The sequence below is a fragment of the Polypterus senegalus genome, chromosome 6, assembly GCF_016835505.1.
Source record: "Polypterus senegalus isolate Bchr_013 chromosome 6, ASM1683550v1, whole genome shotgun sequence".
In the NCBI taxonomy this organism is placed as follows: domain Eukaryota; kingdom Metazoa; phylum Chordata; class Cladistia; order Polypteriformes; family Polypteridae; genus Polypterus; species Polypterus senegalus.
The window spans coordinates 29,379,420-29,406,007 of NC_053159.1; the positions used below are offsets into that span (position 1 = coordinate 29,379,420).

The 26,588-nt window shown below is 37.6% G+C and overlaps 1 protein-coding gene across 1 annotated transcript in view; it reads left to right on the forward strand.

Annotated features, from left to right (window-relative positions):
• Positions 1–2,216: 2,216 nt before the first annotated feature.
• Positions 2,217–26,588, forward strand: part of lactbl1b (lactamase, beta-like 1b) — a 100,755-nt gene continuing 76,383 nt past the window's right edge. Inside the window, exon 1 of the mRNA XM_039754937.1 lies at positions 2,217–2,421. The gene's annotated coding sequence lies outside the window, so the exon portion shown is untranslated. The remainder of the gene's footprint in view (positions 2,422–26,588) is intronic.

The following is a 26,588-nucleotide window of genomic DNA, read 5'->3' on the forward strand; positions in this document are numbered from 1 at the left end:
TTTTTCCACAGGGTGAAAAACAGCAAAGAGAGAAGCAGCTTGTTTGCAATATGGCTGCCAAGACAGAGCGAGACAGAGAGACCAAACTCATTGCCAGTACTTTCACATCTTATAAACCAATGGGGCATTGTCTGATTCATTGACCAAGTCTGTTTAGCCAGACCTCAGGCCTCCAGTCTATGTTTTGTTCCTAATGTAAACATCCTCTCCAATTTCAGACAAACAAGAATGAGAGGAAACACTGGTAATTAAGTCGTAAACTGCCTTCTCAAACCTACCTTCTAGTCAATGCCTTCTTCCTGGGGGCATGGGCTCATGGAATTTAAAATGCCTTGATATTTGGAGCTCATACAAGCTTCTGGTATCAGCTTTGCATTCATTCTTGTCAACAACATCAGAAACGATGTGTATTATAATAAACCATTCTTGTGCGATCGGGTATTTTGAACATCCTGAATCAGCACTGAACATAATTTCCTAAAGTATCTTGGGGAATGTTGAATAAATGTTTGCAATGTCACAAAACTCAGCTGTTTTTGTAAAACATGCCTTCCTGACAAGAATGCTCCTTTTATATGTTTTTACATTTTTGCACTAAGAATACTGTATATGCTTACTTGTCAGAAACATGTTTCTTTCTTTAAAGGCTTGGTGTACCAATTGGTATCCCCATTTAATATCTAATCTGAAAAATAGAACAGTGTTGAGAAAAATACAAGAAGGAATATATCAATAATAATGTGATTAGTAGTGCAAGAGTATAGCTCTTCGGAGAACCAGTCCCCTTGAAGACTGAGTTCAAAATGATATTGACTCCCTGTAGCCAGAAGCTTTTAATAGTGGAGCAGAAGTGAAAGGGGCGGGTTTGGTCAGTGATCCTGGTGGAAGTGACTTCAGGGGTCATGCGTTTTGTCCTCGATTTTAGGGCAAACAGAAATCAGGTTAGTCGTGTCACTTTCAGATTCTTTTTCATAATATGCTACAAACCTGTCACCATTAGACACATCTTAATCTTATGTGCTTGACAATGAGAATTAAGTAACAGTTATTAAAAAATTAAATATTATTAATTTTTTTTTGGTAAACTCTATTAATCCTTGAGGGGAATTTGTCTTTTCGCGTGACTTTTGCAGGTTAAGGGGCTTGCTCAAGGGCCAAACAGAGTAGGATCTTTCTGGCAGTAACGGGATTTGAACTGGCAACCTACCAGATACCAGTGCAGATCCTTAGTATATGAAAACGGCGTTTCCATAGATATACTTTGTTAGTTTTAATTTAACGCTGATGACCTTGCTGCCTACTCACTATGATATATGCTATGTAAAAAAAAATTGAATTGTGCAAATTGTTCATTGTACATATATATCCATCCATTCCTCCCTTTTCTAACTAACTTATCCAGTTGAGAGTGAGAGGGAGCCTATCTGTCAGCATGTGTGGGTCTGCCCCATTGAGGGCACCGTTTTATTATAGGACACATTCACCAACCCTCACACTGGGGCTAATTTGGAGCTGAAATTAGGCTAACATGTTTGGGATGGGATTTGTAATAATAATAATTTATTACATTTATATAATGCTCTTCTCACTACTCAAAGCACTACCAAACAGGGAGGGCCCGGGATGCGAACCCAGGATCTCCTTACTGCGAGGTAGTAGCACTGCTGCTGCATCAGGAAAACCAGAGTATTATGTAGAAATTTGGATAACAAAATCCTAGCAGGCAGTACCGAGGTAAAAGCTTCAAACATAGGAGTCTGGAACTTTGAGGTAGTGATATTAAGAAGTGTGCCACCACACTAAAAAAAGAAATGTAAAATAATTACCAGTTGGTGTCTTGTAGCATTTTTTGATTGATGTACATGAAATATTTGACATCTCTTATAAATTGTGCATATTATACAAAGATATCTACCAAATTTTTCTTTCTTTCTAGTACAGTATGAAAGGTGATACTGTATATAAAATAAAGATCGGCTTATTCTGCAAAGCACTTGGTAAGCAAAAAAGATGTTTCCAGGTTTCTTGCTAAAAAACAAGCAAAATTTGCTGAGTTAAAACTGTTGCAATGGCTACAAATGAATTAAAGTGAAAGGATTACAGATTAGGTTTCTGCTCTGATGAGTTTTAGCAGAGTAAATCTGGGCTTTATGACGTATGAATAGAAGGGAGGGAGAATGAGGGAGAAAGGGAACAAGAGATGGGAGATTGAATTGTTGGCAGTAGCTGGAGTACATCGTGATGTGGCCGGGAAGATGAATTCTAAACCATGTCCCGGTCCAGCTGTAGGTTTTGCCGTGATGCTCCCCTCAAGAGCCAACCAAGCACCTGGCCGAATTTCTTTGAACACATCACCTACTTGGACTAGAGGCAGGGAAGACACAAAAGCACTGAGGGGAGTTTTGTGAGAAAGCCCTGCTGGTGAGTGACTCTCTGCAAGCTCAGCTTCCCTAATTATTTTTTTGGAACTGAAGCAGAATTTAATCTGTTCTGGACACAATTTACTGCCAGCTGGTGACAGGATTAGAGACTGGAATGTGTGGTCTGGAAAGGGTAGAATTGATTTACCTTTTTGGAATTCAATCTTTAACTTAATTATATGTGTGTGTGTGGATTGCATGTTCTCTCCATGATGGTAAGGATTCATTCTGAGAATGTAAGCTTACTCTCAGCAGTCAAAGAAGGTTTGTCTTTGAGGAAATCATTAATGCAAACATAGGCCCGGTGTGTTGTGTGCACATTAGTACACTCTGTGCTTTCTGAGTAGCTGTCCCATTGATCCCAACAAGGGGGAAACTGCCTTTGAAAATAATGAATAGGCAGACATACATGCGGAGAGGACATGCAGAGGAGGACAGCACAGAAAGGAGGTACAGACCTCTGTAAGAAAGCTAAACACCAAGTGAAATCCGAGTCTACCAGCCTTGAATGAGGATTTTTTCAAAGGAAATGTGATAATATATGGATATATATACACATATCTAATAGAGTACTGGCTGCACTGGTATTTTATTCTAAGTTGTGCTCTGTGCTGACAGAAGAGGCTTCAGTTCTCTGTGAAATGAGGAAACGAACTAAATAGATGTATGGTACAGCAACTCCCCATGACACTAACAAAAAAAAAGCATATGCAGCATCTTGTTATTTTTAGCAAACAGAGAGGACTACCATTGTGGGAAATGAGGAAAAATACAGCATAACACATCACAACACAACCAGCACCCATATGTTCCTTCTCTTAAGGGCCCTTCATACCTTAAATGGCTAAGTGGGCAGCAGATTTGCATTCAACATTCATATCATCTTCCCATCATTCCTGTCTATTGTGATGAGCCTGCTGAGTTTAGTCCTGGGGCTGAAAAATCTAAGGTCCTGATACATCAGACTATATGTAATGATGGCAGGTGACTGGGACTAGTTAGGGGTGTCGACTTGAAGTGTTGTCACTTTATTTCTTAATATAAATGAACAAATAATTTCAGAAGCAGACAATAGTGGAGACAACACCAATATGTAAAAGACAAAGAATGAAAAATACCATATGTGACAAAGAGTTTTAGTTGTTAACTGCATCTCCAAATGATCGATCTATCTATCTATCTATCTATCTATCTATCTATCTATCTATCTATCTATCTATCTATCTATCTATCTATCTAATCATACGGTGCCATTCATATCTATCTATCTATCTATCTATCTATCTATCTATCTATCTATCTATCTATCTATCTATCTATCAATCTATCATGGCTGCTCAGTCATGTTAAGAAGCATCTACATGTCCAAAATATCTAATTTACCATTTTGTACACTTTTTTCAACATGGAAATAACTGTGTTATTAATAGATTGTTATAAGTAAAATTAATATTGAAATGAAATTGTATACCTTTAGATATTTAAATTATGAAGAAGGGTAAATAATAATTCCATTCCCCCCAGGGAAGACTCCCCTCCAGTATAACCTTGCACCCAGAGCCTATTCAGAGGTCAGCTAATCCTAGACGGAAGGCCAGTGCATCATAGGTTGCACATTTTAAATCATTCATCCTAAGCTCATATTTTAAAGTATGGGTGACAACTTGGTATTCAGGGAGAAATGCAAGCCACACAGCAAAACCTGAAATTCAAGCATGGTGATGATGTAGTGTTACCCACTCTGATGCCATATTGCTTGAAATAGATTTCAACTGTAAAAAATAAGAGAAAGTTAGAAACCAAATATTTGCCTAGTGTTTGTTAGGAGACTGTAATATTTCATTCAAATTATTCAACTTGTAACACTTTGTGAGTTTAAGCAGTATTGTGCCATGCAAGTCATTACATTAGAAGCCTTTAGAAAGAGTGTCTGAACAAATGGGGGTCTCATGCAAGGAATTCAGTAGCTAAATGTGCCTGTTCAGTAGATGATCAATAGCAATTTACTTCCATTTGAACAGAAATGTGAGCTTCATCAGTGTGGCATCCTGGTGTATTAAGAGGCTTTGCTTGTCACTCATTAGTGTGGCAGGCCAGATGTCTCCCAGAAACTAGAGAATGTGATTCACAGCGATTAGAGATAATCGCTTACTCTACGGATCACACTGGCAAGTAAATTGTACTTGTATGAGGTGTATTGCGTTTTGCGGACCCTGTCAGTTATTCTAATTTCCTATAATTGTAATCCGATATTGATTTCCCTTTTCTTTACCACTTCTTAATTCCGGGCTGCATTGCAGTTAGATAGCTTTTATATTACACCTTTGATAACTTTCCAAGAGATTGTGAGAAATCCTTTCATGAAAGCTCTGGGACAAAAATTCTACTGCTAACATTCTAGTAAGAAGTATTGATACCTTTAGTGAATCAATTAATTATCCATCCATGAGCCGGTTTATTACAGGACTAGGTAATGGGGGCTGCCATCATCAGCTACAAAGCTGGAATGAACTCTAGAAGGAACATGAGGCCATTGTGGGGCACAATCATATATGCAGGGACAATTTAAAGTCATTAGTCAGGATTTGGAGGAATTCACTGTGGACATGAGGAGAAAATTCAAACTCCACAGAGAATATGATTAGGCCAGGATTAGAACCCAGGACTCTATGGCTGGGAAGAAGTAGCTAAAATGATGATATCATCTTTATTATTTTTTTAAATGATTTATTGGTTCCCAAAATAAGCATTACAAAAGAAATGTTATAATATGACAATCAAACATTGAGCCAGTCAGTCATTATCCAACCTGCTATATCCTACCACAGGATCACGGGGGTCTGCTGGAACCAATCCAAGCCAGCACGGGGTGCAAGGCAGGAACAAACCCCAGGCAGGGCACAAACACACACACACCAAGCGCACACTAGGGACAATTTAGGATCGCCAATGCACCTAACCTGCATGTCTTTGGACTGTGGGAGGGAACTGGAGCACCCGGAGGAAACCCATGCAGACACGGAGAGAACATACAAACTACACACAGGGAGGACCCGGGAAGCAAACCTGTGTCTCCTTACTGCGAGGCAGCAGTGCTACCTACTGCACCACTATGATCAAACATTCAATGAGGAATATAATCAGTCCCATATACGACATGGCCAAATGTTTGTGGACATATGACCATTAAACCTGTATGAACTTATTGGATATACCACTCCAAGAGCATGGGCATTAATATGGAATTATATGGGGCTATAACAGCCTCTACTCTTTTGTGAAGACTTTCCACAAGAATTTGGAGTGTGTTTATGAAACTTTGTGCCCATAAAGCCAAAGGAGCATTTGTGAGGTCAGGTACTGATGTTGGATGAGAAGGCCTGGCTTGCAATCAACACTCCACTCCTATTCATCCCAAAGGTGTTCAGTAGGGCTGAGGTCACTGCTCTGTGAAGGCCACTTCCAAACTAAACTCTACAAACCATGTCTTCATTGACCTGGCATTGTACACAAGGGCACAGTTATGCTGGAATACAAGCTGTCACCACAAAGTCAGAAGCACATAATTGTCCAAAATATTTTTATATGTTGTAGCATTAAAAGTGCTCTTCACTGGAGACAAATTCTTATTCACAAAGTGCATTGAAGGAATTTCATATTTACAATAAACTTGATTAAAAATGTGCAAAAATGGTCTCAGATCTCTAAACGCCGAGATACCAAATGTCTTCCATGTGATAGTGTGTAACTGACGAAAGGGCAGAATGCAATGTTATTCTGTAATAGAGCAGCGGAAAGCACTTGTCCTTTATTTCAAGTGTGTTGAACTTTGTCTCCGTATTTTGAGTGAATGAAGCACAATCGAATTAATAGTAATAGTAAACTAGTGAAGGACAGCATCATCTTTAAAGGACTGTGAGGCAGTGATGATCTTTACAGCAGCAGTTCACTCAGACACTGTTCTACCAATTGTAAACCATGCAAGTCAGACCAACTGGTGCCAATCCCAGGCTTCCTTTGTAAATGATTTGACTGGCCAGAATTTCTACATTTATCTGTCAAAATGGGCACATTTTTACATATTCATCTTCTCCCAAATTCTCATTTTAATATTTCACAAGAAAGTATGCCAAGTTATTTAGAGTTGTAGCCGCCTTTTGCATAAGGTGAAGTCAGGCACGGGTAAGACACGTGTCAAAGAAATCTCTCAGTCCAAAAGTTCGTTTTAAAAATATTTGGTGAAAGTTAAAGGCAAATAATCCATACAAGAATAAAAAGAAAAATAGTTACACACAAAGAATAAAGGCAAAAAAAAGGGAAAAATATATCTTCTATAAATTTAGTTTTTCTTATGAAGCTTTGGTTACTTCTGTACTTAAAGGTTATTTATTTCTTCTTCTGTATGCTTTAAACATACGGTTCAAAACTTAGATCTTTTAATTTACGAGTTACTTCACACTCAAAAGACCCTTAGGCCGCTGGCACTTAGATATACGCCAGGCTCAGTGATGTGCATATGCACGAACACGAGCATAAAAAGGAATTCGTTCAAGGACACGGTTAAAAAACCGTATGCCTCTGTACCTTACACAAGGTAAGGCTAAACACTTACTAAAGAACATTGTTTACTCAAAAACTGTTAAGAAATGACAGGAAAATACCAACTCAATTCTATTCACGGGGGTTTTAGGAACCTCCCATATTTTATGCATTATCATCTAGTACATATTCATACATTTTATAGAACTAGGAAAATGGCTCTTACAAGAGTATTTATGCTGTAGGCAGGGCTGGTGCCACCAGTAAGGGGAATTGGGCATTTGCCTAGTGTGCAGATCATAAAGGAGGGAAAAATCCCAGCTGCACGGGTTAACTACCATACAGTCGGCTGGCGCACTAATAAGCTTGGTCTAGGAAGCAAAATAACTGGCTGTCGGTCAGCACATTGTTCATCACCTACACCTAAAAGACATGTGATAGGCAGCCACATTAATCATCTATGCCACCAGTCAGTGGTTTGATAGCCAATCAGGAAGGTTGAAGCTCTAAAGCTCCCTGAAAGAGATTCAAGTCAATGCTATGGGCATACAGGGCCAAATGGTGGACATCTCGGCCCCCTAAAATTCAGAGTTCAACCATTAAACAGTTATAGGGTGATAAAGAAGCCACTTTCAGCAACACGACTAATAATAAGTAATTTTGACACATCACCTTGTACAAGATACCCCAGAGTATGTGGTCAAAAGCTTTTCAAAACTTATAAAACACATTAAGACAGAAAGACCAAACTTCCATAGTCCCTCATATTATCTGGACAACTTATGCAATGGCGAGAAGAAATACAAACACAGTACTCATGATAAAGAAACATACACAATATTGAAAATTACAGTCATAAAGAACTGGAAGTTGAACCACATCACAGAAAGCAACATCCAAGTGTTTAGATTTGAGTTCTTTACCTTGCTATGCTAAATGAATTTCTTTGCACAAGTTAAATTCTTACTTCTTTAAATCACTAAGGCCTTGCCATGGTGCCTGTCACAGGTTAGGTTACATGAAAATATGCCAACATTTCCAAAACTTTATCTTAAACGTTCAATGTAGTGTTAGGCTGAGAAATAGAAGAGACATTCTTTAGTTATTAACTTTATTTTATTATCTTTATTTGCAAAATCAATTTTTATTCAGTCCTGTGTGTTGGTTTTCTGTGAGTGTCACACTTCGCTTTTTGATTTTTGATTGATGTGCCCTGTGTTGGCTTTTTACACTGCGTGTGGCATAGCTTTGTGTCAGATGAAGATCTGTTTGCTGTCATTTGTTGTGTACGCACACTCTGGCATATTTGTTATGAATCAAAATTTTGTAATTAAAGCACACATCAGCCTAAACCCACTGGTATATTTGTCCGGCTGCCCACCCTGCTTCACAATCATGTTATTTAGGTATTGTAATTTTCACAGCCACCGGCAGATGGAGTGCAGATGTCAAAAGAGTGATGTTTGCAGTCTATTTTTATTTTATTAATTGACTTAGTACTATTAATGCAATTCAGGTTCTTTTACTGTACTTTTCTCATTGAATTTTAGACAAGAATTATATATATCTATGGTTGAGTGTAAGTAGGCAAACTCAAAATGAAAATTTTGCCTCTTAGCATGTTAGCATATACTATGCCTATAAAAAGCATTCACATTTTATTTTCAGATGATATTGCAACACAATGGATTTAATATGTTTTTTACTGTTTTGTATACAAAGTTTAGGGAAAGTATTGTAATCGTCCAAAGATTTGTTGTTGAGATTTTGATAAATCTCGACATTTTAGACTTTCCTGACTTTCTCAAATTTGGAAAATATTGGAATCCTCCAAAAATTCCATTTCGAGATTTTGATGAATCTCGACATTTTAGACCTCCCTGAGTCCATAAATACCATTTTGGAATTATGTCTGTGAGTGTGTGTGTAAATACGATAACCTGAGTACGCCTTCACTTAGGTCAACCAAATTTTGCATAAAAGTATTAAGTACAAAACATGGATTTTTGTCCACTTTGGGGCTATTTCCATCAACCAGCAGTGGTATTTTACCTTTTATTCATGCAGCTACAAAGTCCGATTTATTCAACTTTACTTTTATAATAATTATTCAATATATTATTGATTTGATTTGATTTGTTGTTGATGGCTCTTTAATGTACATAATATAAAAACATAATCTTTATCTTGTGGTTTACTCCTCAAATATCCATCCCCATATCTGAATATATGAGACAGTCTAGGGGCGACCACTCCCGATTTTTTTTAAACAATGATCAATGGTAAAGATTCCTTAATGTGAAACTGATAACAGGTCTTTGCAAAGAGGTGTAAATAATTACAAATCTAAAACACATAATAACTGATTGCATAAGTATTCATCCTCTTTATGTCAGCATCTAGTAGATTCAGTCTGTGTGCACAAGTCTCTCTCTATCAGCTTTGCAAATTTTCACCATTCTTCTTTACATAACTGCTCTGGCTTGGTCAGGTGGCATGAAGAATCATGAGTGAAAAGCTGGATTCTCAGTTGGTTTGAGATGTGGACTCTGACTTGACCACTTCAGGACTTTAACATTGTTGTTTTCTGGCCATTCCAGTAGAACTTTGGCTTTATGCTTGGGGTCATTTTCTTGCTGGAAACCAAATCTTCTCCTAGGGCTTAGGTTTCCTGCAGACTGGATCGGGTTTTACTCCAGAATTTCATTATTATTTTTTCTACATTCGTTTTACCCACACAAGCTTTCCAGGGGTTTGCTGTAGAGAAGCCTCCTCACAGCATGATGTTGCCACTAAATTGCTTAACGGTGGGGATAGTGTGCTTTTGACAACATTAAGTGTGATGGCCAAAAAGCTCAATCAAGGTCTCATCAAACATTAGCACTGCACCTTCTTCCAGGTGCTTTCTGGCAAAACCTAGGCAAGATGTCATTTTGTATTTTCTTAACATTGGCTTTCTCTTTGCCACTCTGTCCATGAATCTGTGACTCCTGAAGCATCAAGTCAACAGTTGTTTTCTGCACAATCTCTCCAATGCTAGTCTCTGTAGCTTGTAACTCCTTGTGAGTTCCCATAGCTCTCTTGGTGACCTCCGTTATTAGTTGATTTCTTGCATGATCACTTTGTAGGGGGCCTGCTCTGTGCAGATTTACAGCTGCGCTGTACTCTTACCATTTCTTAATGACTCATTTAACTGGACTCAAAGGGATATTCATTGCCTTGGATATTTTCTTGTCACCATCCCCTGACGTGCTTTCAATTCTCTTTTCACGGAGTTGCTTTTGTCTTGATTGAGTAGGGTAGGCCGCCATATTGAATCAAAAGAAGTCGTCCATTTATACTACAATTGATGGAAACCCTAGACTGGTGATCTCCAGCGCAATAATTCTGTGACTTCTAAAACCAAATGGCTGCACCAGTGATCGTTTAGGGCAGCAGTTCTCAATCTGTGGGGCGCGAAGTAACAAAAATGGGGGCGTCAAGATGTGAAATAAAGAAAACAAGAATCGAAAATATGAAAAATACATCAATTGAAACCAAAAACAAATTAACTTAAGCTGCATTCTGATACTAGAAAAATAGATATAGAGTTAGATAAATGTTGATAAAAGTTAAGTAGGTATAATAAAACTTGTAGCGTTGTATCTGCTGCAAAAAAATATAGGAATAAATTTTATTAGGGTTTCAAGAAAACGTTAGGGGGGCACGATTAAAACTGTTATGAAAACTCGGATCGCAAATATTTAAAAGTTGAGAAACGCTGATTTAAAGGTGTCCTATTAAAGGAGTGAATACTTAGGTGATTAAATAATTGGTGTTTTGTATTTGTAATTAATGTAGAGTTCTTTACACAGATCTGTTTTCACTTTGACATTAAATAATCTATTTTTATTGATCAGTGTCAAAAAAGCTAAATTAAAATTAAAGACACAATGTTGTGCAAAAGTAAAATGTGGTCACTTCCAAGGAGGTAAATACTTTTATTAGTCACTGTACTGTAGATTTGTGCTACTACTGACCTGAACACCTAATGGGTTTATGATTGCATATACATCTGGATGTTTAATTAGCATATTCAATGTACATCTGGATGTTTAATTAGCATTTTCAATGTACAGTACACTATTACTGTAAAAACGAATAGCAAACCTGGGTTTAAACCCACTTCTTCTTGTTAGCACGTTTCCTTTTTGTTTTATTCTCTTTCTTTGTGCCTAATTAAACATTTGTTGTCTTTGTCTTGCTAAACAAAATGTCTCACCTTTATTGCTGTGGGGATGCAGGCAACAAGGCTATGATGAGAGACAGAGAGTGCTGCGGTGTATTGTAATGCCCTGCTAGCTGCAGTTTACTTTGGTGGGAAGTTTCTGGATAAGCTTTAGCTTCTGGCTCCAAGGCCCTGGTTTAGTGGCCAGACCTTCTGTATGAGAACAAGAAAGGGAGAATGGTAAGAGCCTGAGCGATTCTCGGCTGATGAGAGTGACGTAAAGTAAACATTATAAAACTCAATAAAGCCATTCTGAAGGCATTCAAAATGAAAGGGTCATTACAGCAAAGATATCAGCTGTCTTACTATACTGTACAAAGATATTCAGGTTAAAGATATATCTGAACAAGTACTGATTTTTAGGGTATATAAGGGTGCTCATGCTCCTCTAAGCAGACATCTTGTGGTGGTAAGATATGTTCTTTTAACTCAGTTAGTTATGTTGCATACTGGCCACCCAGCAGAGCTGCACAACACAAACCAGATTACTCCTTTACAGGTGACTACTCTAAAATAAAAAATGACTTTCACCAATTGGTATTTAACTGTAGAAGGAGGGAGCCTTTTTTATAATTATGGATAGAGATAGAAAACATCAGATTTTAATAACACTAAATAGATGATAATGCCTTGTAATTCTGTTTATTTTTTCAATAAACATGATAAATTATACACTCAAATGCGTATTAGTGGCTTGGGTAAGCAAAGCAGTGACAACATGGTTTTCACCCTCTTATTCCTACATCCATCAAGCTGTTATCTTTTTATTAAGCTGCAAGCAAACAATCAATATATTTGTATCTTCTTAACCATGTCATTCTCTTAGCTAAATCAGTGCTCATTGTGGTTGTATTGCTCAATTTACTCACTGATCCCATCCATCAACCCCTAATTGTTTCTACTTAATCCAGTCTTAGGTCATGTGGAACTGGAGACGACTCCAGCAATTTCAGAAGCATGCTCCCGCACTCATCTCTCTATTATAATAAAAAAATCCTGGGACGAGACAAGACTTTTTAGTCTGGGACAGGATGTGACTTTTTCAGAGAGATACTTTCACGTCCCGCGAGACGAGATTTTGTGCCAAGAGATTTAACCACGCCCGGGGCCGTAATTAAAAGACAAAGAGTAGATGACTAAGTAGAACGTTGTAAAGAATTCAAAACGTTGGCATGATACACATGCAGAGCAGGTTAGAGATAATGAAAGTATGAAAATCTCAAAAAAATGATAGTTAAGAACGCATTAGCACAAACAAATGGAAATTATTACTCAGTGAAATAATGGAACAGTGAAAACAGATCGAATATATATTATTCGGATTTAAACTTTAAGTTGGAGACTTGTAGATTGTCTAATTCATGTTGCCATCAGGGAAAAATATGTGTTTCTTCCCAATTAAGAGGTACATCCACGAGAATTAAAAGATGTGCTGTTTGGTAAAAGTGAAATCCTCAAACGTGAGCAGCAGAGATGTGAAGTGGCTGGCACATAGCCAATTAACCATGCAGTCATATCTTTGAAATAGGAAAGGAAAATTAGAGTACTTAAAGAAAGAAAAAATATGTAGACATGAGGAGTATGGATAAAATCCACACATACCTTGAAAGAGATCAGATTCAAACTCATTTTACTGAATTTGTGTGGCAAACGAGATAACCACTATACCGCTCACTTTACCACTTGATGTAGACGCTGTTAAGTATAATTTTATTTTAATAGCAATAGATTTGTTTTGATGGGCAGTACAGTGACGTAGTGGTAGCACTGCTGCTGTACAGTATAAGGAGACCAGGAGTCTTGTCCCAGGTTCCCCCAGCGTGAAGTTTGCATGTTCTCCCCATGTCTGCATGGGTTTCATCCCACAGTCCAATGACATGAAGGTGAATTGGCGATACTAAATTAGCCCTAGTGAGAGGTTGGGGTTGTGTGTGTGTGTGTCCACCCTGTCCAGAATTTGTACCTGTCTTGCACCCTATGCTAGCTAGGATTGGTTCCAGAACCCCCTGTTTGGGACTTAGCAGGTTAGAAAATGACTGACTGACTAGATTTGTTTTGGCAGTGAATTTTCATTTTGTGAGTTACTGTGGTTTAGAAAGTGTCTTATATACATTACATTGCACAGCATATGCTTTGTATGTAAGAACTATATACTGTATAACATTTTACTTTCTGAATTCACGTTTTTTGTATACTTTTTGATTTTATCAAGCTTATCTTGAAAAATCAAGTGCTTGTGATAGCTCTAAATTACTGTTCAGTTAGTGGGAATATCATAACTGTAACACTTTTATTTTAAGAATTCCTGCCGACTACACCACTTTAATTTCATTACACTGCTGTGTATATAGCATTAGTTATCCCATTCTACCGTTTTATGTATCGTGTCCTCGCCCTGAAAGCTTCTTTATACTTCTAAATTATTTTTCTTTAACAACCTTTGCAGTTGAAATATAATTCTCCTTTTATTTCTGAAGCATTAAAGAAGTTTTAAAAAAACCGATAATATGTTCTTTATGATATTGTCACTGACAGGGACTTCTAAAGATACTGCTGATAAATATGTTAACATGAGCTAACACTGTGCTTTTTCTCCATTGAGAACTGATTTGTAAAGGAACATCAATGTAAAGAGGAATAATAATAAAGTTAAACATTTAGAAGGTCAAGTGAAATTAAAAGTTTTGTTTGATTTTCATAAGAGAGACTTTGTTCCCTAAATGTTGCAAAACTCAAATGAACAGGCAGATGTATACATATTTTTTGAATGAAAAATAAAATGTGCTCCAAAAGCCCAGCCCAGTTTGAAACTAAAATGTCCATAAATTGCGATTACTAACCCAAAAACTCTAAATCAAAATTTTTATGAAAACATTCTTACGTTAACTAGGAAAAAAAGCATAGAAATATTGCACTGACAAGTCTTATTAAATTATATCTGTAATCTCGGACAACCAGGAAGTATACAGTATGATGCTGATCTTCACACCTCTGACTATGTGATATCACGCACAGCACACTTTTGATTGATCTTATCTAATACCAGCAGGCAACCGTCAATAGAAATTCTTCAAAATGTTGGCAAAGAAGAACATTTTTAATAATGTGAAAACTTGCAAGATTCCTGGGGAATCTTTGGGAAATGCCCAAGGAAAGAATTGGAAGTATGCACTGATACAGCATGTTATCGTGTCCACCACATGACAAACTACCTGAGGATCCCAAATTAGGACCCAAGCACAAACGTGCAATGGGTGACACCTCAGCAGCACACTAGTTTGAATGGAGTGGAACAGTGTGAGGTTTTTTTTTATAGTGGCTGGAGTGCCAATCCTGCCACCAACCTCCAAGAAAAGATCAGAAAAATTTAAAAAGTAGCTAATCGTAACAGTAAATGACAGATATGGTGGGCAAATTATAAGTTGAGTAGAATTTTAAAACAGATGCAATCCAATGTTTCCATGGGATTTGGAGCAGCAGCTCCAATGTCTCATCCTACTGTGCATGATACTATACATGCAGTTTCAGCAGAGCAGGTTGTTGTACAGGTGATTCTAATCCTGGAAGGTTAATACTCCATGAGGGCAAAGGACATTCTAAACTCTGATGGCAACTCTTTTCCTAGGGGTTAAAGGATTTTTGTAGGTTCTGGTAAGAGCACATTTTACACCCTGAAGGGTCTGACCAGAAAGCAGGAAACAGAGCTGGAGGTGGCAGATTTAAAGATTTTAAGATCTGCATTGGGTGTGACGAGTATTGACAGGATTAGAAATGAGGACATTAGAGGGTTGGCTCAGTTTAGATGGTCAGAAGACAAAGTCAGAGAGGCAAGATTGTGTTGGTTCAGACATGTGCAGAGGAGAGATGCCGAGTATATTGGGAGAAGGATGTTAAAGATAGAGCTTCCAGGGAAGGGGAAAAGAGGAAGGCCTAAGAGAAGGCTTATGGATGTGGTGAGAGAGGACATGCAGGTGATGGGTGTGACAGAGCAAGATACAGAGGACAGAAAGATATGGAAAAAGATGATCCGCTGTGGCAACCCCTAACGGGAGCAGCTGAAAGAAGAAGAGAGGAGTCTGGGGGAATTACAACAAGGTGGGATACATCTTGAAAGAAAGAGAACAAAGAGAATTACAAGAGTCAGGTCTGCTAGTGAAATGTAAATCATGTGAATCAAGTTTGTTCCGTCTACCTGAGTATGGCATGGTCATATGAATGTACACAATGATACTGAAAAATACAAAGATATTTTCAAGCTGAATTCTCCAGACTGAGATTTCAGATTTGCGGCTGAGACCTAGCCATCTTAATTTAATAAGTATCTGTGCACTTATGGCTCTGAGTCCATCTTGGTAAAGTTGAAAATACTTCATGCTGTTCATAATTCTATGTCAGCATTACTTTTGATTGAATGACTGAGGGAGCTCATGTCCTCTAGTTACACAGAAATGTGAAGCAGATCATCATCAGTTTTAACTATGACATTGGATACTGCAAAACCTGTTAAAGCTTCCATTAGGGGGCATTTGGCAAGGGCCCATTGACTAAAAATGGCACACTGTAATGGTATACCATCCTTATTATCCAACAAAGGAATGTCTGTCAAATTCTAGGGCTTAAGACAAAGCAATTATCAAACTTTTGTTACAATCTCCAGTATCAAAAGCAGCACTGAAGTCTTATAAGACAGGCCAAAAGATCTTATTAGTAATTAGTGATGAGTAAAACGATTTATGCAAAATTGAATCCACAACAAAATTTAGTGCTTGCTTTGCAAAACAATTTCACAATATAAATTTAATTTCCAGTGAAATTTGCACAAATCACATAAGAGGAAAGGTGTTTAGTTCCTGTCTGGAAGTGTTTTCCTGCATTAATTCCATATGCATGTTCCTGTCACATAGCATTTAAATAAAGAAACAAAATTAAAAAAAATTACCAGACTCATTTCCTGTCACGTGAAGATTTTTTTTAATTATTAGCCATGTGTTTTTTTATATATATTTTTATTGATTTTATTTAGAAACAAATAACATTCCATACTGTCAAGACAAATTTAACAAATCAATGCAAAGTTCGAACTCCACCCAATCACCAGCCATGTGTTGTGGTTGTTCTGGTAAGAAAGGCAGGCTCTATTGTAGGCACAGAGCTGGACAGTTTGACATCCGTGGCAGAGTGGCAGGCGCTGATCAGGCTCCTGTCAATCATGGAGAATCCACTGCATCCACTGAACAGGATCATCTCCAGACAGAGGAGCAGCTTCAGCGACAGACTGCTGTCATTGTCCTCCTCCACTGACAGACTGAGGAGATCGGTCCTCCCGCACTATGCGACTCTTCAATTCCACCCAGGTTGACGGGGGTTGATGGGTAAACATTAACATTAAACAAAGTTATTGTTTGTTATACCTGCATTTTTATCACTCTTTAATTTAATATTGTTCTTTATCAGTATGTGAATTTCCCCTTGGTATTAATAAAGTATCTATCTATCTATCTATTATATAGTGCCTATCATATCTATCTATCTATCTATCTACATACTAGAGAGATCACTTTGCCAATTATGGTGACAATCTTGGCAATCTCAATCTCAAAGAAAGTCGGAGCTCAACGGTGCATCAGGTGGGCATATCCTCACCTGCAGGGCAGTTAGTTAGGGGCTTGGCAGCAGTGACTTTCTGTGTGCTGAGCTTTCCTGTGGGATGTGATACTTTTTGGTGTTTTCATGTGGAAAATAAACAGCTTATCACATTAAAAAAAATCGGAAGTGGGACTTTCTCGTATACTCAGATATGGGGATGGATAATTGAGGAGTAAACCTCAAGACAATGATTATATTTTTATATTATGTACATTAAAGAACCATTAACAACAAATCAAATGAATAATATATTGAGCAATTATTATAAAAGCAAACTTGAATAAATTAGACTCTGCAGCTGCATGAATAAAAGATGAAGTACCACTTCTGGTTAGTGGAAGTAGCCCAAAAGTTGACAGAAATCTACATTTTGTACCTAATATTTGTATGAAAAATTGGTTTGACCTAAGTGAAAATGTACTCAAGATATCGTGTTTACTCACACACACACACATAATTCCAAAAATGGTATTTTTGGAGGTCTAAAACGTTGAGATTCATCAAAATCTCAAAATGGAATTTTTGGAGGATTACAATACTTTCCCTATACTTTGTATACAAGAAAGTAAAAATGTACTGCACTCATCCTCAGTCATTCTGATTTGAATGAGAGGTGTACATTTGAATGAATTTAGAAAAGAACACAGGTAAATACAGAAGTGTAAATGGGAATTTAGGAAGCAATATTCCCTATTTTCCACACCAAAACAATTCCAAAAAATGATTTTTAGTGAGTTTCACATCTTGAAAATGCTAAATTGCCTGCAAAACAAATAGATTTTTTTCTGTCAGTTTCATGAAACTGTGTCCAAATTGTTTCGCTCATCATTAGCACTCGTCGGTCAGTCATTTTCTAGGCCTGAACAGGGGGCTATGGGGCCTATCCCAGTTAGCATAGGGCACAAGACATGGACATCCCCTGGACAGGGCCTTAGTCCATCATAGGGGCAACACAAACACAAAACACATACCAATCACAAACAAACATACAGGCCAATTTCGTACCACCAATTCACCTAACCCGCATGTCTATGGACAGTGGAAGGAAACCCACACCGACACAGAGAACACGCAAACTCCACACTTGGATGACCCAAGATGCAAACCCAGTTCTCCTTCCTGTGAGTCAGCAGCGCTACCAGTTTAGCACTAGTGTGGAGTCCTTCATTTTTAAATTATCAAAAGCCCTATTTGGATGAGATTAGTTTTATACCAGCAGATGGAATAATTATTACACGTTCATGTCTCTGTAAAGATTACAGAGCCTTTTACCTTCTATAAAAAGTCAGCAAAATTCTGTCACTTGAGTGATTTGGATGGGACTAAAATAACAGAGGCCCTCCAGGAATAATTACTTTATCCCACCTTCTGGTGTAAAACTAATCCTGCTTGACTAAGGCTTGATAGAAGTCAGTATTAAACACAAGGTGATTTTTCTAGAATTTTTTAAACTTGTTTATTTGCTTATACCCTTATGTTTCTATCCTACTGTTAAAAAAATGAAGTTTCTACTAGTCTACAACTCTAAATTATGCAGTTTTAAAAGAGGGAGAAATATTTTAAATAGTATTTTAAATAATTAACAGTTATGTTTTTTTCTGGTTTTGGGTTTAATTTTATATGTATATGTCAGTTTCACAATTGGTTTTATCATTTAAAAGTTAATTTCTATTATCATTGTTATTTAAGTGATGGCTACTTGAACTTTATTTGTTCCCAGGGGGAAATTTGTCTTTTTACAGAAGCTCTTTAAATAAATAAATAGATAAATGAATAAATAAATAATCAAACAAACAAATCAATAAATCAATACGCACACACACTTTGGTCTGAACAAAAAAGAAAAGTAAAAAGAAAGAAAACTTCTGGCTTTGCTGTCGCCATCACAGTGAGGCATTATGCAGGCCTATTGCTGTTGGTATAATGGCCCCCGTAATATTTCTTGACACATGTCTGTTGAAGGATTCGTTGGCTGAAAGTCCTCAGTGTTTGTATGTCAGAGAGAGGATGTGTAGCATTGTTCGTAATGACACTCAGTTTTGTTTTAATTCTCTCCTTCGCTACTACCTCCAGGGGGTCAAGAATGTGTTCCATAACTGAGTCCGCCATTTTAATTAGTATCACAGAGTTATAGAAGATGTGAAAGATGCTGCTTCCCACATTAAAGGAACCCAGTCTCCTAAGGAAGAAGAGTCTGTTGTGCTCTTTCTTCTACAGTTCCTCTGTGTTCCAAGACTAGTCCAGTCTGTCATTGATGTGGACCCCCAAGTATTTGTAGGAGAGGAATACCTCTACATCCACTCCCTGAATAGTGACCAGACACTGAGACTCTTTTGTGCAGCAAACAATCCTTTTCATCATGGTCCTGATGTCACTAGACATAACATTTTAACAATTGCACATCACTTTATCTCCCGGAGGTATCTGTTCATTCGTCAGCAGTAGAGAGTTGGTTGCAATTTGTTTCTTGATTTGAACTTTGCTTTTATTTTGTCCCTACACAATGGCCTCACACTTTTGATTGTCTTCCAGATTTTGACTCTTTGTCACTCATTTTAGCGCTTTTTCTTAACTTCTGTTTCATTTCTTAATTATTTTGCGCATAATGATCTTCAGGCAAGATCCTTGACCTATTACACACCCCATTTTAGGCCTGAAAGCCTTCCATTTGAGTTTGGGGTTAGGCTGCCTGGGATGAGGCCCGCTTTTGAGGCACTGATCTAGCACAGTCCTGATCTTTAATTTATTTTGAGGTCTGCTATGGTGTTGCTGAAACACAACAAATGTTCTCAGTGTTAGTGTAAAATCAGAAAAAAACCTGATAGTATTGTCAACTTAAAATCAGTCACTGATGATACGGATACTGGAACTTTAATACATATATGTAGCCCAAGTCACAAGACAAACCTGCAGTTAAGTTTATGCTGACCCTTTTGGTAAAACTTCACATGTTGTCAAGAAGGGTCATTTAAACTAAAGTCACATAAGAGCAATGAACACAAAACAAATGAACACACACTTAACAAAGAGTCCACACACACATGCTACAAAAAACAAAAGATATTGCTAGCAAAATTATATGTTAAACTAGCAGAATACCCGCGCTTCGCAGCGGAGAAGTACTGTGTTAAAGAAGGTATGAAAAAGAAAAGGAAAAATTTTAAAAATAACGTAACATGATTGTTAATGTAATTGTTTTGTCATTGATATGAGTGTTGTTCTCATATCTATATATATATCTATATCTATATATCTATATATATATATATATATATATATATATATATATATATAAAAATACCAGCTTGCAGCGGAGAAGTAGTGTGTTAAAGAAGGAAAGAGAAACAAAAGGAAACATTTTGAAAATAACGTAACATGATTGTCAATGTAATTGTTTTGTCACTGTTATGAGTGTCGCTGTGATATATATATATAGCAAAATACCCGTGCTTCGCAGCGATGTCGTGTGTTAAAGAGGTTATGAAAAAGAAAAGGAAACATTTTAAAAATAATGTAACATGATTGTCAAAGTAATTGTTTTGTGTATTTATATATACTGTGTATATATATATATATATACTGTATATATATATATATATATATATATAAATATTTACAGTACATACATATCTTCATATCTATATACACTGTGTGCACAATTATTAGGCAAGTGAGTATTTTGACCATATCATCATTTTTAATGCGTATATTCCAACTCCAAGCTGTATTAACTTGAATGCTTATTGGATTTAAGCACGTCAGGTGATGTGTATTTGTGTAATGAGGGAGGGTGTGGCCTAAGGAGATCAACACCCTATATCAAGGTGTGCAGAATTATTAGGCAGCTAGTTTTCCTCAGGCAAAATGGGCCAAAAAAGAGATTCAACTGACTCTGAAAAGTCAAAATTGTAAAAAGTCTTTCAGAGGGATGCAGCACTTTTGGAATTGCTAAGATATTGGTGTGTGATCACAGAACCATCAAACATTTTGTTGCAAATAGTCAACAGGGTCGCAAGAAACGTGTTGAGAACAAAAGACGCAAATTAGCTGCCAAAGATTTGAGAAGAATCAAACGTGAAGCTACCAGGAACCCATTATCCTCCAGTACTTTCATATTCCAGAGCTGCAACCTACCTGGAGTGCCCAGAAGTACAAGGTGTTCAGTGCTCAAAGACATGGCCAAGGTAAGGAGGGCTGAAACCCAACCACCACTGAACAAGAAACATAAGTTGAAACGTCAAAACTGGGCCAAGAAATATCTGAAGACAGATTTTTTTCAAAGGTTTTATGGACCGATGAGATGAGAGTGACTCTTGATGGACCAGATGGATGGACCTGTGGATCAGTAATGGGCACAAAGCTCCACTCCAACGTGGAGGTGGGGACCTGGTATGAGCTGGTATTTTTAAAGATGAGCTAGTTGGACCTTTTTGCATTGAAGATGAACTCAAAATCAACTCCCAAACCTACTGCCAGTTTTTCGAAGACACTTTCTTCAAACAGTGATACAGGAAGAAGACCATGATTTTTATGCAGGCCAATGCTCCATCACTTGCATCGAAGTTCTCCACTGCGTGGCCAGCCAGTAAAGGCCTTAAAGATGAAGGAATAATGACATGGCCCCCTTCCTCATCTGACCTAAACCCTATCGAGAACTTGTGGGCACTTCTTAAACGCTAGATTTACGGGGGAGAAAAACAATACACCTCTATGAAGAGTGTCTGGGAGGCTGTAGTCACTGCTCCACAAAAAGCTGATCGTCAACAGATCAAGAAACTGACAGACTCCATGAATGGAAAGGCTTATGACTGTTATTGGAAAGAAGGGTGGCTATATTGGTCATTGATTGATTGATTTATTTTTTTTGAAATGTCAGAGATGTTTATTTGTAAATTTTGAGGTGTTTGTTTATTATTCTCACTATAACAGATGAAAATAAACAAGTGAGATGGGAAAATTTTAATTTTTCCTTTAGTTGCATAATAAATCTGCACACTAATAGTTGCCTAATAATTGTGCGCACATATGTATTCCCCTGATGATGTTCACACTCACATTTCCGTTGTGAAACATTCAGGTTTCAGGTTTATTAACATTTTGGATTGACTGATAGCACTGTGTTTGTTCCATATTAAAATGAATCCTCAAAAATACAACTTGCCTAATAATTGTGCACACAGTGTACATATCTACATATACACACACATATATATATATATATATACCTATCTACATCATATATACACACACATACATACATACACACACATAAATTATGTATATGTATGTGTGTGTATGTATGTATACGTGTGTGTGTGTATATATATATATATATATAATGTAGATAGGTGTGTGTGTGTATATATATATACACATACATACAAACATGCACACAGGTATATATATGTGTATATATGTATGTGTCTATATGTGTGTGTATAGCTTTGGTCACTGAGTGCAAGGGAAAAATAATAAAATATAGTCTATAAGTTATTAAACAGTAAAACATTAACGTTTTAAGAAGTACAGGTACATTGAGCCCTACTGGAGTGGTTGCGGGTAAACTACATTTTAAAGACTGTGTAACACAACAGGTAAGTAACGAACAGCAGCTAAAATGTATATGGATCATTTCTCGGTAGTAGATCCCTTTTGAAAAGCGCTACATGACGGCTGTGGTATAGAAATGACATTTTCTATGTGAACGTTCAAATTTCTGCCTCTGGTAATGTGCCTTACCGGCATTACCAGCAATTAAAAAAATTAGTTTTGTGTCCTCTGCAGTGTTAAGAGAGAAAGGCTTTGGTTTGGGATAAAAGGTGTAAAGAAAGGAAAGTTGCCTTTTTCTTTTATATAGTATAGAGAGATGTGTTCGCTGACGTTATGATCACCTTTTTGGGACAGTCGCGGTGGGTCTTGTGTAGACTGGTGAGACGTCCCTGCCATTAATCGGCTGTGATGGCACTGTCAGTCCTCCACTCGTATGCGTGTCTTCATAATCCGAGCTGATGACCTCATAATTGTATACGTTGAAAAGAAAGTGCGAATCGCCTTAATATTAGTTTGCAGCGGTGTAGAAAAGGGGTCCCGTGTTTGCACTTGTCTGGGCTATAGCGCAGGGGGAGGATGAAAAAAATTAAAAGTGCTCACTTTGACTTAAAGCAGAAGTGCAGTCAGTGTTTCAAAGGCCGGCACAGCTATGCACGCGCGCTGGCTGCTCGACTTTCGCTGGGCAGGAGACCCCAGTTTTTGCAGACACGTTCACGATATCAAAAGTCTCAGCGATCTTTGGAGGTCATTCATATATTATATGATATATATATATATCAAAATACCCGCGCCTCGCAGTGGAGAAGTAGTGTGTTAAAGAAGTAATGAAAAAGAAAAGGAAACATTTTAATAATAACGTACCATGATTGACATTGTCATGAGTGTTGCTGTCATATATATGCCTGCCTAAATAAGTCACCCTCGCGCTCTTACTTTTTTACCTTTCATTTAATCATGGCTAGTGGCGGAAAAATTATAAAATGGAAGGAGGATTACACTGAGTATGGCTTTACCAAAACAATTATTGATGGCGAATCTATTATTCATAAAGCTTGAATTGGTGATTTGTTTTTCTGTGTTAACCTCATATTTTTTCATACTTCTTCTCAAACTAAGGTGGTGCGAGGGTAAAATGAATCGGGATGCGCTGATCAATGTAATCCGTGTACCAGGAAATCATGCATTGACAAAAGTTCCCCTTTGCTTGTAATGCAAAGTATGACTAAATGCATTATTTTTTATGGAGCACATGCATCAAAGCTTCTCAGCAGTGCTTGTGCTAGGAAAAGGAAGTATTTTAAAAATAACGTAACACGATTGGCAATGTAACCTTTTGTAAGTAGTGCCTGGAGGATTCAGTGTGGAGAAACTCTAGAGACAGTGTGTGTATTAACTTGTGGATTTTTCTGTGAGTATTTGATGGCAGTGTGACGAAGTTGCTTCGGAAGACGGCGTTAGCCGCGGAGCTTAGCTCAAAGCAAAATGAGGTAAATGGGAGGGGAGATGATGACGTGACTCCCCCACCCGCCTTAACTGTCAATCCCCCACAAACACAGTCTCTCGGAATTTGCATAAGTACAGCCCTTCACCAGTAATTTTAACTTAGTTACAAAGTGATCAAAACTCTCGTTTATATCCTGCGTCCTCTCATTAAACTTGTATCCCGCATTACCCGTGGGCATGAGAAACGCCAGCAGTAGCCTGTCTATGAACTTAATTTAAACTTTACACCGTGCTTTCTTTCCGAAGTAGCAGCACTCATGAATATGGTAGTATATGTCACTCGCTCGCTTTCTATTGTTTCGCTGCCTTCTCAATTATATAATGCATGTTTTCTTCAGCACATTTTGGAGCTCTTCCTGGTTTTCTACGTAGTGCGTTGACAGTCAGTTCACGTGATTACGTGGGAGGCGTGATGATGTCACACAAAACTCCGCCCCCCCACGGCTTTCGAGCTCAACTCTATTACAGTAAATGGAGAAAAATACCTTCCAGTTATGATCATTACGCGTAGAATTTCGAAATGAAACCTGCCCAACTTTTGTAAGGAAGCTGTAAGGAATGAGCCTGCCAAATTTCAGCCTTCTACCCACACGGGAACTTGGAGAATTAGTGATGAGTGAGTGAGTCAGTGAGTCAGTCAGTCAGTCAGTCAGTCAGTCAGTCAGTCAGTCAATGAGGGCTTTGCCTTTTATTAGTATAGATGAAAAATCAAAGTTGTTGCTATTTAAAGTAACTGATTTTTCATGATTCAAAGTATTTCAATTACTTTTCCAACATTTTAGCTGTAGGGAACTTTATTCCCTCTCTGCAGTCTAATCCCTACTCTTTGTCTCTTGCTTAATATGTCTGTTAAGTAAAATTACAGAAATACATTTTATATTATCAGCTTTTCTTAGCTGCTTTTAAAAAATATGCTTTTTTAAACCTTACTTTTTAAAATCTGTTATTTTCAAATCACTTGCTGGGAAAGTTAGTGAACAACCTCACAAACAGGAAGCGCTTATTCGAGCACCAAGCTGTAATTTACCCGGTCCCTGTCAAAAACAAGAAGAGAGAAGCATTAATTCTAAAAATAACTAATTACTTTTGCATAGCTGGGGAGCATCACTTGATTCTGTTTATTTAACACTCATTTGACATTTAGGAAAGTTCACCTGATGATTGACTTACAAGAAAGAAAATGATACCTGTGGTGTATGAGAAGAAAAGAACGTGGTGGGACATGAGGTGGACGATGTGCATGGCAGCCAGTCAGGCAGCAGGGACAAATAATGTGCTACTTCAGGTTTATCCAAATCAGTCAGAAAAATACTTGGCAACCATTTTTGTCTTTTATTACTAAGTGCTGTACTTCTTTTCCAGATTTAATGATTTCAAAATACATTTTGCTACATGTCAAAAGTACAACGAAAACTTGAAAGTATGGCATGCCATCAAGGGAAATCAAAAGAAAAAAAAAAAAGTAACACATTGATTTGTGCCTGCCCTTTTTATATGTTTAAGCAGAACATTGAACAGTGTACCTTTGTGAAGGCTCTAAATTGCTGCCTTACTGGCACTCTACATGAAATGCAGTTATTGAGTTGCCAGTTCTTCTGGTTTAAAATGATAAAATGTTCACATAGATTAAATGGAGTCTTTACCTCTTTTATAAATATTCTTACTTTCAAAGACATCATACACATGATTTATTTATTTATTTACACCCATTTTTTTTGGTATCCTAGAAAGATTAAGCCCAAACGCTGAAGGACTCTCTGATGGTCCGAGTTGGCTCCACTCTCCCTGTTTGCTTCTTGGAGCCTTTTGAACCTGGAACTGTCAACAGTCATAAACTGAGATGAGCCGGGCAAAAGAGGACACACACAGTCAGCCAGGGCCGGGTGTTTTTAATAAAAAGCAATCAGTCTTCAAAGTCCATTGTGCAGATCATCAATAAATACTGTAAATAATCCATAAAATAAAATGTGTTGAGTGGAAGTTTAAATATTCAAATAGATATATTCCATAAAAAATGAGGTTAAAATCAAGGGCAAACCTCAAGCCTAAAAGCAACATCTCCTTGGCGTACCCTTTGCAGATTCCTCAGCATGAGGAGTCATCCCCCAGAAGCCGTAGACAGTCCTTTAATGCTGTTTGGACCCCTGTTGGCATTCACAGGGCACTGTGATGAGCTTTGCTCCTTGTTCCCTCCAAGCCAAGCTTCCATGGGATCTTTCCTGCAATGGGTGCCTCATGTGCTATTATTTTTTTGTTAGTTTGCCTTCCCTTAATATATACCAGAAAAAATAGGTTGCTGTGGGTTTGCCCCATAATGGGGGTCTACATCTTTAAGGAGGTGGCACAGCCTGGATTGTACTTATTGCCTGAAGAAGATTTAACCCAGAAAAGGAGGAGGAGAGAGAACGACATCGGACTTGGAAGCGAGGAGCTACAACGTCTTAGCACAGAAAGTTTGCAATGGGAGCCACTTGCTGCTACAAGAGAGACGAAAATGAATTTTTTTGTATTTATTCTGGAACAACCAAGGTGTTGACTGGTATGACAGAATGATTGTTGGCATCGGCTGACCGTGTATTCCGCTTTGCTTCTGGCATATCATTGCACTCTTATATCTATAAGGACAGTAAAACCAGACTCTGAGATTTTTGTGAAATGGATCA